We start from the raw sequence: 14,271 nt of genomic DNA, 5'->3' as shown, positions 1-14,271 counted from the left end.
CCCCATAAGCTTAACAAGTCTAGTCTGCAAAGCTATGGAGTGGATCATAATGGAGCTCATAAACAAAGATATAGGGGACTTGCAGACATTGGACCCGACCCAGTTTGGCTTTGTCAAGGGAAGATCATGCCTTTTGAACTTGGTCGACTTCTTCAAATAGTCACCAAGGCCATTGATGAGGAAAGGCAGTCCATACAGCCTACCTTGACCTTGCAAAGCACACAATACCCCACTCGGGTATTGTAGAAAAATACCAGCTTAAATGTAAACCCATATGTCACAAGATGGGTTGCAAACTTAAGGACAGAACCCACAGGGTTAGAGTTGCTGGCTGTGTCAGACTCCAAGCCGGTCACAAGTGGTGTCCCACAGGCCTCGGTCCTTGACCCCCTTTTGTTTGGCATCTACTTCTCAGAAGTACAGGCCAACATGGGAGGACTTTGGCTGACAAAGTTTGCAGATGACTGCAAACTGGCGCCATAGTGGAAAGTGCATCGGACACGGATATCCTTCAGAAGGGACTCACGGAAACAGATAGCTGGTGCCAGAGCCATGGCCTGAAGTAACGCCAAAAAATGTATAGTCATACCCTTGGGAAAACAAGGTAACCCCAAGCTACCATATAGGTGGCAATCCACTAAGCACAGAAGAGGTTATCAGGGACCTGTGGACCCAGGTTGACAGTGGCCTTTCTTTTGACACTCACATTGCTAAAGTGGTTAGAAAGACCTTCTACATTGCCTACCTGATCATGAAGGATTCACATCCAGATCTAGTGAGGTCATTGTTCCCTGTACTCTTCACTTATCAGACCAATGATCGAGTACAATGCCCCATTCGGGATGTATCTCACCCGACATCTGCAGCAATTGGAGAGACCCCAAAAGTTCCTCACCAAAAGGATAGGACTCCAAAATCTGTCATATGCTGCCAGATTGAAGAAACTCCAGCTCTATTCAGTCGATACCGCCTGCTCAGAGGTGACATGTGCCTGACATACAAGGCCATGTCCAACCGGAATTAATGGACATGCTCCACCTCAAAAATCCAAATCCACCAAAACCACTAGAGCAAGCGACTTAAACCTTAGCACGGATATAAATAGGACGTGCTGGAGGGATAGATTTATCACTCAGAGACTCCTATGCTGTGGAATAAAATCCGGTCCATGTGAGGCAGAGCACCTCGCTGACTCTGTTCAAGAGAAATCTAGACCTGTGGATGGGAGATCGAGGGTTTACCCGGGAATCATCTCTGGGTCACTGCTGGACAGAGGCACAACAAACTAATGGGCACAGTATTTTTTCATATAAGGGGTGGCGTAAGCCACAATAATTTGGGCTAGGCTTATAAATGCCTTAGGGCAGATAGCCTAGTATAAACCTATGAACCTATGAACCTTAATTGCCTCTCAGTTTTTCCATATAGAAGGCTGGACAGATGGAACAAATTGCTAAATATATTATCCCCTTGGTTAAACAATTTCTGTCTTGTGCAAAAACAACAAATGTTATACTGGTGCTACGTTGAACTTGTTGACATTCCAAAATGTATTTAAATTGAATACAGCTCCCACATCTTTTTGTACCTTTTCTACTTTTTGTTTGAAGGTGTGCGTTCTTCATTTCTACAATATTTTTAATATTACTATCTCTTTTATAGATAAACATTGGCCTTGGTCATAGGTTCATAGGTAGGTACTAGGCTATCGACCCAAGGGCCTAAGTAAGCCTAGCCAACAAGGTTCCCTGGCTTACGCCTCCCAAGAAAGTTATTTTCCTGTGTCACTGTTGAGCAGAGCCACAGAAGTGATCCCCGGGGTGTATTTCCAATTTCCCATCCACTCATCAAGATTTTTCTTGAAGAGTGCTAATGAGGAACTTTGCTTGCCATAGATGGATAGCTTGTTCCAAGGTATGGGAAGTCTCTGGGATAGGAATCTATCCCTCCAGCATGTTCTGTTTATTGTGGTGACAAGGTTTAGGTCCCTAGAGCATGTAGCTCGGAGGGATTTGGATTTCTTTAGGTGCAGCATGTCCAACAGCTCTGGGTTTGACATAGCTTTATATGCTAGGCAGAGATCACCTCGGAGTAGGCAATATGCTACGGAGTAAAGCTGGAGTTTTTTGAGATGGTCAGTGTAGGGCATCTGTTTGAGGCCAGTAATCCTCTTTGTGAGGTACTTCTGTGGCCTTTCCAGCTACTGCAGATATCTTGTGATGTATATTCTAAAAAGGGCATTGTATTCTATAATGGGTTTAATGAGTATGGAGTAGAGGGGAACAGTGACCTCTTTTTTCCTGGATGAGAACCCTTTTGTGATGAGGTGTGCCATGTAGAAGGACTTCCTGACTACTGTGGCAATGGGAATATCAAAGAAGAGACTACTGTCCACCTGGGTCCCAAGGTCTGTTATCACACATTCGGAGTTAAGTAGACTGCTGCCTATGTGGTAGTTTATGAGTACAGAGTTTATACCAAAGGGGATGACAATGCACTTTTTGGCATTGAGCTTGAAGCCATGGCTCTGACACCAGGCATCTGTCTCAATGTGGCCCTTCTGTAGGATGTTCACATCATTTGGGGACTTGACTATGGCCCCTAGTTTGCAGTCATCTGTGAACTTTGTTAGCCAGAGGCCTTCTGTGTTAGCCTGCACTTCAGAGAAGTAGATACCAAACAGGAGAGGTCCCAGGACTAAACCCTGTGGTACTCCAATGGTCACTGGTTTGAAGTCATATTTGGAGTCTGCAACTTTTACAGTGTGGTTTCTGTCAGTGAGCCAGTTGGCAACCCATCTTGTGATGTAGGGATTTATACCTAGTTCAGAGAGTTTAACTATAATTCCAGAATGGAGGATGGTGTCAAAAGCCTTGGTTAGGTCAAGATAGGCTGTGTGAACCACCTTACCCTTGCCTACGGCTTTGGTGACTGCCTCAAAGAAATCAGTCAGGTTCAGGAGGCATGATCTGCCTTTCACAAACCCGAACTGGGTGGGGTCCAGAGTTTGGAGGTTACCAATGTCTTTGTTTATGAGTTCCATGATGATATGTTCCATGGCCTTGCAGACCAGGCTCATCAGGCTAATAGGGTGATGGTTCCCAGGATCAGTGGTGGCTCCCCCTTTGTGGAGTGGGATAATTGTTGCTGTTCAGTGGGCACAAAGCCTGATGTGAGGCTATGATTGAACATGGTGCTTAGGTGGGGAGCCAGTTTGTTCTGACGTTCGTGTAAAACACAGCCTGGGATGTTGTCTGGTCCCATGGATGCTGTGTTTCTGGCTTTAGGGAGTGCAGCTTTTACCTGCATAGTTGTGATTACAGGGACTCTGCATTCTTCCTGCATAGATATGGGCCCTTTAGGGGGTGAGAGGGGGTAAAGTTAGCACTGAACCTATCTGCCAGGATGTTGGCAATATCAGTTGGTTCTGTAATTTACGTGCCATTGTGCTGTAACTCAGAGCAGATCTGGGTGTTGCCATTGAGATTCTTGACATAGCTATAGAATGCTTTGTGATTGTCCTTAGAATCAGTGGTGATTTTGTTTTCATAGCTAGCTTTGGAGAATCTTATAAGGGATCTTAGCTTCTTACTGAGGCTGACCAGGGAGCTCCTCCACTCATGGGATTTTACTCTCTTTTGCAACAATTTCTTCCTTCTGTTGTACAGTTTGTTTATGGCAGGGGACCACCAGACTGGCTTCCTTTTTTTGGAGGATAGCATCCTACTATATTTTTCAGCCTGTCATCACTGATTAAGATCCGCCAATATCTGTGTACTATGCATTTTACCACATTAGATACTACATCAAATTGTAAGGTAAGAGCTCTTCAATAATTGGTTGGCTGTTTTTTCTGGGGGGAAGTCATTGTAATCTGGACTTTCTAAATGAATTCCAACAGTGCCAAAATTAATATTGACATTACTTGGGGTGTCAAGACCAATACCCAAAAGTGGGTAATATCTCTTTCCCCACCCTCTGGCTATCTCATCACTAATAGATCTTACCAGGGAGGTCAGATATTCTCTTTCAATGAACATATTTTCTAATTTGTGCCTCTCCTGGTCAAATAAATCTCTATCAGAAACTATATGTGCCAATCTTACAAATTGGCCTTTGACCAAACTTTTCTATTGAATGAAGCAGTGGGCACTATCATAGTGCAAATACCTATTTGAGAACATAGGTTTTCTGAAAATATCAGAGGAAAACCCTGTAGAATTTTTTGTGATGGTTGTTTCTAGATAATTTATTTGGTTTACCTCCATTTGATGGGTGAACTTTAAAAAAGGTGTAGACTGGTTAATGTAGTTAATAAACTCTGGGATGACCACAGGATCACCTTACCATAAAATAAATCTTAAATACAGTTTTATGTAGTTTTTATATTCAGATGTAAACACATGTCTCCTAGGACAACATTACCAGATTCACAAAAATGGGGACACATGCCAACCCCTTTGGCTGCTCCCTTTATCTGCTTGAAAATGTCACCTTCTAAGCAGGTGTAATTGCCCTCCGATACTATTTCCATGAATTCCAGTAATAGTCTAATTAGCTGTGTTGTCAAAAAGTCAAAACCCGTTAATGCCTCATGAAATAGTTCTAACGCTGTATCTTGGGGAATATGCGAAAAAACATCAGTGGCACCAATGGTTATGAAAACAATATTTTTATCCCAGAAACCAGGTTTTATCCTCCCCAGGAAGTCCCACTAATCATGGACCATGTGGGTCTTTGGGTTCTGTAAAGGTTTTAGAATTCTGTCCATCTTCACTGCAAATGCTCTGTTTTTCTGTAACTCCTTGCAAACTCCAGATATTGATTAATATAACAAAAATAAGTTTTATTTTACAGTCTATAAGTAATTAAAACAGTAATAGTGTCTGACGTAGTAACACATAAGGAGAATAATGTTGCTTTTTTGTAAAACAACTTGCTCCTATTGTGTGATGAATTACATAGTCCATAGTTCTAGCTGCAGTCATACTGAGAGAACATAGCACTCATTATTAAGTAGTGTAAACAGCATGCTGCTATTAATCATAGAAATATACTTAGTTTTCTGCTAGTGGGATCTTCTATAAGCCTCAGCTATCTAACTGTACTTCTGCTAAATATGGTCACATGCATTAGTCTCAGTGAGTCTATGTACCTGCAATGTATTACACTATTTGCTGATGTTTGTACATTGGATGAAAACTTATTTTTTTTTACTGTTTTTTCTCCTAGTGTGTTTCTTTTCTATTATAGGACTCCTTAAGCTAGATTTCATCTCTAACTCCTGTTCTTCATTCTTGCTATTTTCCTTTTTGCCCCTGTTCTTCATTCTTGCTATTTTCCTTTTTGCCCCTGTTCTTCATTATTGTTATTTTCCTTTTTGCCCCTGTTCTTCATTCTTGCTATTTTCCTTTTTGCCCCTGTTCTTCATTCTTGCTATTTTCCTTTTTGCCCCTGTTCTTTATTATTGCTATTTTCCTTTTTGCCCCTGTTCTTCATTCTTGCTATTTTCCTTTTTGCCCCTGTTCTTCATTCTTGCTATTTTCCTTTTTGCCCCTGTTCTTCATTCTTGCTATTTTCCTTTTTGCCCCTGTTCTTCATTCTTGCTATTTTCCCTTGGCCCTGTTCTTCATTCTTGCTATTTTCCTTTGCCCTGTTCTTCATTCTTGCTATTTTCCTTTTTGCCCTGTTCTTCATTCTTGCTATTTTCCTTTTTGCCCTGTTCTTCATTCTTGCTATTTTCCTTTTGCCCTGTTCTTCATTCTTGCTATTTTCCTTTTGCCCTGTTCTTCATTCTTGCTATTTTCCTTTTTGCCCCTGTTCTTCATTCTTACTATTTTCCTTTTTGCCCTGTTCTTCATTCTTGCTATTTTCCTTTTTGCCCCTGTTCTTCATTCTTGCTATTTTCCTTTTTGCCCTGTTCTTCATTCTTGCTATTTTCCTTTTGCCCCTGTTCTTCATTCTTGCTATTTTCCTTTTGCCCCTGTTCTTCATTATTGCTATTTTCCTTTTGCCCTGTTCTTCATTCTTGCTATTTTCCTTTTTGCCCTTGTTCTTCATTCTTGCTATTTTCCTTTTTGCCCCTGTTCTTCATTCTTGCTATTTTCCTTTTTGCCCTGTTCTTCATTCTTGGTATTTTCCTTTTGCCCCTGTTCTTCATTCTTGCTATTTTCCTTTTTGCCCCTGTTCTTCATTCTTGCTATTTTCCTTTTTACCCTTCTTCATTCTTGCTATTTTCCTTTTTGCCCCTGTTCTTCATTCTTGCTATTTTCCTTTTTGCCCCTGTTCTTCATTCTTGCTATTTTCCCTTTTGCCCCTGTTCTTCATTCTTGCTATTTTCCTTTTTGCCCCTGTTCTTCATTCTTGCTTTTTCCTTTTTGCCCCTGTTCTTCATTCTTGCTATTTTCCTTTTTGCCCCCATTCTTCATTCTTGCTATTTTCCTTTTTGCCCCTGTTCTTCATTCTTGCTATTTTCCTTTTTGCAGCCCCTTAACATTAAGCGGGAAACACACCATTAAAAAATCCCAAATGCTATGACGATCCATGAATATTGCGACTCTGGCCACATATCCAGTCCAGAAAGCCCTTGTGTTAGCAATGAGCACTTAACAGAAATATCTGTAGGTTCTTGTGATACCTTAGCTTATGAAGTCAACACTTGGCTGCTTCGCTAGAAAAGTCTCACTGTGTAAGATGTATTCGAACTGAAAGTGTGTCATTTATAGGTCAGCGACATAGAACCTAATTGAACCTTATCTGCCCTCCAGAATATTTGCTATTTTTTTGCTTAAATTCTCCTCCAGTTCCCCATTAGTACAACCCCATATGAAACTGGCACAAATCCATGTGTTACAGGCAACTCCATGCACTGTTTTGGTGTAATACAATGTCATACTCTGTGTTTTGCATACTACAACTCTTATTTTAACAAAGAGTCTTAATACTCATTTACCAAACTGCCTAAAACAAACTACAATCAGACTGCATATCTAGCCAAAATAAAAACTATAACAAAAAAATGGAAGTCTTGCAGACAAGCTTAATTTCTTTGCAGAACAGATTGCTTTTTGAGCCTCTTACCTGCCTCTCAGTCTCTGTTGAGGTTGTCTTATCCCACTATATTCAGCCTTGCTACACTCGGGCTCACTCCACTCCCCAACCCTACCCCCAGTTCCCACCCTTGCTATCCCTACATTTCAACTTTATGACCATGCACACCCACTCCACACCACATCCTCAGTACCAGAAAAAAAAACAATAGAAAACTAACACATCATCCACTAATAAGTAATCCCCACCTAATTAATTACTCTCACCATCTGAACCTCATAAGCACTGACAACTAAACTAAAATAAATAAATCAGTACACATCAGAATAAAAACACACATCTACTAATCACCAACATGCTAATACAAATAACATCTATTCTAGCCATACTTACTACAATCTACCTATGCACATCCTTCCATCACCTTCAAATCTCAGCCATTCACTCTTCAACCAACCCAACCTATACAAATAATAACAAATTGTTAAACATGTCCATATCCCCACAACTATTCATAAATCCCAAAACAAAAATCATACCACTTAAAATTCAACATTCAAAAGTAAACACAATGCCACATCAAAATACACCAAACTACTAAATAAACTCACCTACCTATTCCCATTTATAACAAACCACATCAAACTCAGCAGTGATATACATGCCAGCCTAGGTCCCACAGCCAAAACAAACTTCCCAGACAAAACCACCACTCTAGCAAACCTAAACACCCAAAATGTCAGTCGAAACAAATCAGATTTGCTACTACTACTACTAAACATAAATCTTAGAAACCTACCAAATAAAATTCATGAATTTCATGCAACCCTATCCCACTATGGCCCTGACATAACAAATCTGACAGAAACCTGGTAAAAACCCCACATCCAAAACAGTGAAATCCTTATACCTGGCTAGAACATATACAAGCAAGACAGAACCCCAAAACATGGCAGAGGTATAGAACTAATTTACAAAGATAACCTCCAAATTGACAGACTCAACAGTAACCCCCCAACAATTCCAATTTGGAAATTCTTATCTCCTGGCTACATATTAACACAAATAAGCACATCAACATTATTGCAGTCTACCTACCTCCGGGAAACAATCCAAATATAATCAAAGACCTACATTACCAAGTAGACTGCCTTCCAGACACCCTAAGCAATCACCTACCAACCTACCTAGTAAGGCACTGCACAGTCTTCCCAAGATCCATCACTTAGAAGCAGATTAGAAACAAAGAAATGTTTTCCCTTCACACCTTCAAAAACCTCTTACATCTATGCAACTGGAGCCCTCTAAAGCACCTGCACCTCGACTAAGCAGTCCAATACTTCAATGAAAAATTCCTTGACTCCTTAAACTAGCACCCCTCAGAAAAATATGCATAAAATCAAAACCTATACAATGGCTTACAGTAGAAACCAGCTCAATCCTAAAGCAAAGAGTCATAGCATGGAGCTTTTACCAGAAAACTAAAACCCAAACAAGGCAAGAAACACTATTACACACAAATACAAGAAACACACCAAAAAGTCTCCCAAAATTCTGAGCAGCCATAAACCAGCTACTAACACCTAGCCAACCCACCACCCCACCACCATCCACAACTAACTTCACAAACAGCATAGCATTTCAATTCAATACACATTTCATAAACTCTATCCCATCCCTAATTAAAAATAACACCAACACACCATTAACCATTACTACAAACCCTGACAACAGCAAAAACGGTTTCACTGTCAGACCAATTCAACCCTCAACCATAAAAAACACCTAGCTAAACTCAAACCCTCAGCCCTGCTGACCAACTCCCTACAGAATTTCTTAAAATCACTGCAGATATCATCCCTTACCCCATATCAGTCTTTATCAATAGACTCATAACTGAAAAGTATATCCCCAAACTCGCATACAAAGGAAGTAACTCCACCAAGCTCACTAATTATCAACCTATCATCATCATCCTCTCTCCCTTAGCAAAAATACTCAAAAAATGCATACACTGTCAACTGCTAGACCACCTCCTAAAAAACGTAATTTCCTCATCATAACACAGATTCAGGCCCAAATGCAGAATAACAGCAGCATTACTTAGTTTTACAGACACAGTGAGCCACCACAGAAACAACAACCTACTGGTCTCTACCATCTTCTTAGACATGCCCAAGGCCTTTGACACTGTTTCCCACCAAAAGCTCATAAATGAGCTAGCTTCCTTAAATCTCTCACGCTCTGCTCTTTCCTGGTTCGCCAGCTACCTATCTGACTGACAGCAGGCAGTTAGACGGCAAACTGACCTCTCCCCTGTCCTACTAGGCTCCAAATGCATACTTAAAGGCTCTATACCGGGCCCACTCCTCTCCTCCATTTTCACTGAAAAATTTCCATAGCTACCACAGATGCTACCACAATACAATATGCAGCCCCCTCTCCCCCCCAACTCTTACAAAAACACAGCAAGCCTTCATAGACATAGAAAAATACCTCTCAAACTGTCAACCATTCTCAACCCCAATAAAACAAAACTAATGTTATTCACAACCAAGATAAAAAATAACATCAATCCCCCCTTTACAATATACTCATCAAACAACACAAAAATAGAGCCAGTCAACAACATACTCACTGCAGTTACAATAGACAGAGACATCAAATTTGATAAGCACATAGCGCTAATGATCAAAAAAGGTCCACATTAAATTAGGGGCACTATACAGGATCAAACCCTTTCTATCAGATACCACAAGACACTCAATCTCCGGAAGTCACCTCCTTGCCATACTCCTATGCGCATCACCAATATTTACCACCTTAAGAAAATCAGACCTAAATAAACTAGAAACATTATCACAAAATAGCAAGATTCATCACTAACCTACCATCCAGATCACTTCACTGTTCAGCATTACTTCCCTTAATATGGTTGGAACTCCCCAACCTCCTAACGTACAACCATATAGTCCTAACACACTCCATCCTAAACCATCCAGACAACTGTCCAACCCTTAGCAATCTCATTACCCCAAAAACAACCACTGGTCCTAAAGATCCTCTCAAAAACACTTACCAAATGTAACCAAACCCAACAACAGACACTGTAAGGCACTGCAGTCCAACAAAATTGCAAAACTCGGGAATACAATACTAGAAGATATAATTAACACACCCAACCCATCAAATTTTAAAATTACACTAAAAAGACATCTAAACAATGAATGACTGTGCCCCTGAAACAAGCCAGGCTCTTACACTCCTGTCTTTACCGTCCACCATCTCTACTTAAAATAAAATAGACATACGACTATTACCTCTTCTCTGCTTCCTTAAATTCTATTGCTCCTGTTCAAACTGCTTTTTTTCTTCTAACCTACCAGATTTTAATACATAATATAATTCTCACTTATATACCTACAGGTCTATATTACAAGATCGAAACTTTAGTTAATCGAATAACTAAAGATCAATCTTGTAATATCAAAACCTAATAATGTCAAATGGACAATTTAACTCAGGGACTTGGCCATAACATGGCAGTTATGTGGATTATGCCCTTTTCTCCAATTTTGAGCAATCTCAGAGTTAGTATATTTAGTTAGGTTGGGTGTGGTGGGCACATTGGGTGGTGTGGGGGGTGAAGCCCCCACTTGAATTAGGATTTAATTTTTTTTTTAATGCGGCCAAGCGAAGGATGCCCTGGGTTAAATCGGCTGTTCGACATTGTTAGGTTTCGATATTAAAAGATCGATCTTTAGTTATTCGATTAACTAAAGTTTTGATCTTGTAATATACACCCATACCTACAGTACTTCCGTAACTACACTGCATACACTAACCAGTATTGCTTTATTTTATTCTTCTGTCATGCTATTAATATGATAAAATCACACTCCATTGTAAAATCATCTGAAGTATTCAACTTTCGATTTCATAGCTCTTAATTTAATTATATGTCAAACTTATATGTAACTATGTTTTTCTTTAATTAATTATATGTCAAACTTATATATAAGCATGTTTTTCCTTTTTTTTCTGTCTCAAACTGTAATTAGTTTTGTACTGCAATCAATTGTGTAAATCACCTGTTTTTATTTTATTTCAACTTTTATGTGGAGCTTTTCTCCCTGGACCTCTGCTGAAAATGGGTCAAAAAAACCTGTCAGACTTCCTGGTAAACAAATGTAAAATAATTAAAATAAATAAAAAATGGGTAGGTTTTTGAACCCGCTGCTGATACAATTGGCCTGAAAAGAGGAATAATTAAGTTTTTGTATATTTTTGGGATTCCAAAAATGACTGGTTATAATTGGATTAGGATTTTTTAAAAGTTATACATATCTAGGTCCATTGCATGTTGCAATAAAGTATGTTCCAAGTACTGATCTATTTTAAAATAAGAAACATTTACCTCATTAATGGAGGCTGAAATATAGGACCCTGTTTTCATGTAAACTTTTAAGTATTTCACCTGAATATTGCTTCACTCAGAAGTCACTAATACTTGAGTATGTAAGAATCATCACTCAGACACTGAGTAAATGTCACCTTGGACAAGCAGGCTGGAGCACGCAAGGATCCTGCCAGAGATGTGTGTCCTTAACCTTCGCTCACCTTTGGATCTGTTGTTTCAAATCATAGACTTATTAAAAGACCTAGTATGGACTGCAAATTAAATACTTGACTTTAATGCCCAAAATATAAGAAACAAAAATCACACTGAAGTCCTGGATTACACCAATGTCCTATGTAAATCTTAAAATATGTGTCCTCAGAATGTGCACAGATGGCTACAAAATGAGAAGAAGTGTAAAAGTAACATCTGTTTGCTGAAAAATGAAATTACTTGCATAGTTCAAGGACCGCATGGTATACCATGGTGTGAACATTAATTTGGGGGCATAATAACTTGAGCAGATCACGGGCTGCAGAAGTTTGTTTTTGTTATTTTGTTTTGTTTTTCCATGTCTGTATGCCTTCATGCATTTATCACAATCCAGATCACTGCTTTAAGTGCTACAAAAAGTTATTTTTTCAGCATAATGCATACACATGGAAAGTAAGCATAAAAATTAAACAGCTCCCTATTGAAATGTCATCACTCGAAATGCTGAGTGCCGACAACCCAAAATAAATAAATAAAAGATCAAAAACTCAGAGAAGAGCATATCCCAAACATTGCTCTTTCCTTAAAACTTATTTTTGTGGGGATAAGCTCCCTTGCTGGTAAGCCTTCCCAAACTTATATATACCAATTCCAAGATCACCATACCTCAGAAAAAAGTGAACATTCCAAGAAATGGCGTTTGGACTTAGTATATATAAGTCCCTTCTTTCAGCCATTCACTCTATGTATTTTGGGGCTCTATAACAGGGTCCCACCATTTCAAAAGGTCACCAATTAAATTCATATAGATCTTCATAGGTTGATATGCAAGTACTAGGCTGGCTGCCCTTTTGCACCATTTTAAACCTAGCCACTTTCCCTTTCAAAGTTAAGAATCAAACCCAGTACCTTGTATTTGTGAGGTAAACACCTTAACCATTATACTAATCCCCAATCCCAGCCCTTGAGATATGCAGTGTGTTACCCCTCAAATTAATTTTGCACAATTGTTTGCTCTGTTGTATAATGCCTGTAACTCCATAACTGTGCTGTCATAATCAAGGAAAGTCAACATTCAGCAGTTGTTCGTTCTGAAAATCACAGAAAAGTGTTTTTTTTTTACCCAGTTGGACTATCCCAATCAACAAAAAGTAAATAAAAAATACTTAAGCCTCTCTGCATCTGGAGACTAGGACTAAACCCTAGACCCTGAAGTTGAGAGGGAGCAGCACTGACCACCTTGTCATAATGTTACTGCCATTGGACTACCAAAGAAATATTTGTTTTGATTATTTATTTTACAGCTTCTGTGCTTCCTTACACTAAGAAGTAATTCTTTAGGTTCCTTCTGTTCTTAAAACACGCAGCCTTTATAAAACTGATGATTAAATATGAGAATTCTGCAAAATGCAAGAGATCATCTAGTGATGTCTTAGTTTAGTGATACTAGAACATCAAAATATGAAAATTTAATTTGAGTTCTTCACCTAATCTTAGTCATTTAGTAAATCACTGTTTCCTAAAAACAAGTGATTTATTGCTTAATTTAAATCTATTAAATAACTTGTCATCCATTTTTTTTGTTGAAACAGGCAGTGGCTATCGACAACAGTGTTGTTCAGAAACTGGAGACAGAGGTAATCACTTTGGTACTTTTCTTGAATTCATTGCACTCATGTTTTCTTCCTTGTTTTATTGTTTCTTTCAAGATTTTATTTATTTGGTCATTTGATAACTGAATAACAGAACTGATCCTTTTCAAATGAGTAAAAATGGTAATAGTAACGACTATATAGGGGGATATTCAGACAAGTGTAGCATTTATACACAATACTAATTAACACACGCCAGGATTTTTAATTTTTATCATTTGCCAGGATGTGGTCCTAGAGGCAAAGTGCAAAGCACGCATCTGTCATACATATTTATTTATTTATTTATTTATTTTACATTTGTTTACCAGTATGGTCCGACTGGTACAGTGCCCATTTTCAGCGGAGGCACGGGAATTAAAACTCCAGCTTAAGCTTACATACAAACTCATCACATAGATATTATAGACACAAAAAAATTGAGTGTTAACACATTTACAGAATAAAAATTTAAAAACAAAAATATACACATAGTATCAAATGGAACAAGACTTTAAGCACTTGAATATAGACAAATATATGGTTGAACTTATATTTGGAGGAACATAACATTAGTTAGGAAATTAAGTAGCAAGAATCACTTAGGCAAAGTAGTGCATACATATACAGAAGTGGTGTTGTTAGACGGGAGATGCTAACAGAGTTAGTATGTACAGCCAAACTGTATAAGTAGCGCTAAGTTAATAATTAACCTGGATTGAACAAGCCCGGCACCACAGGACCCGGAAAATCAGTAACCAATGTAGCTGGAACACACTGCGTACTAAATACCAGAACAATTAAAGCTTTTAAACAGAACTTTTATTAGAAACCAATATAAACCAAGCGCTTTCGCTCGGGTAATACCAAGCTTTATCAAGGTGAAACAAGTACTGCTTCACTTCTAGGCTTTAAATAAACATCTCCAAGGTCACATGACTTCATTAATTAAACCAACAAAATATTAATATTGTTACA

The sequence above is a fragment of the Protopterus annectens genome, chromosome 13.part0, assembly GCF_019279795.1.
Source record: "Protopterus annectens isolate FY-2018-M chromosome 13.part0, PAN1.0, whole genome shotgun sequence".
Taxonomy (NCBI): Eukaryota; Metazoa; Chordata; order Ceratodontiformes; family Protopteridae; genus Protopterus; species Protopterus annectens.
This window is presented reverse-complemented; position numbering follows the sequence as displayed.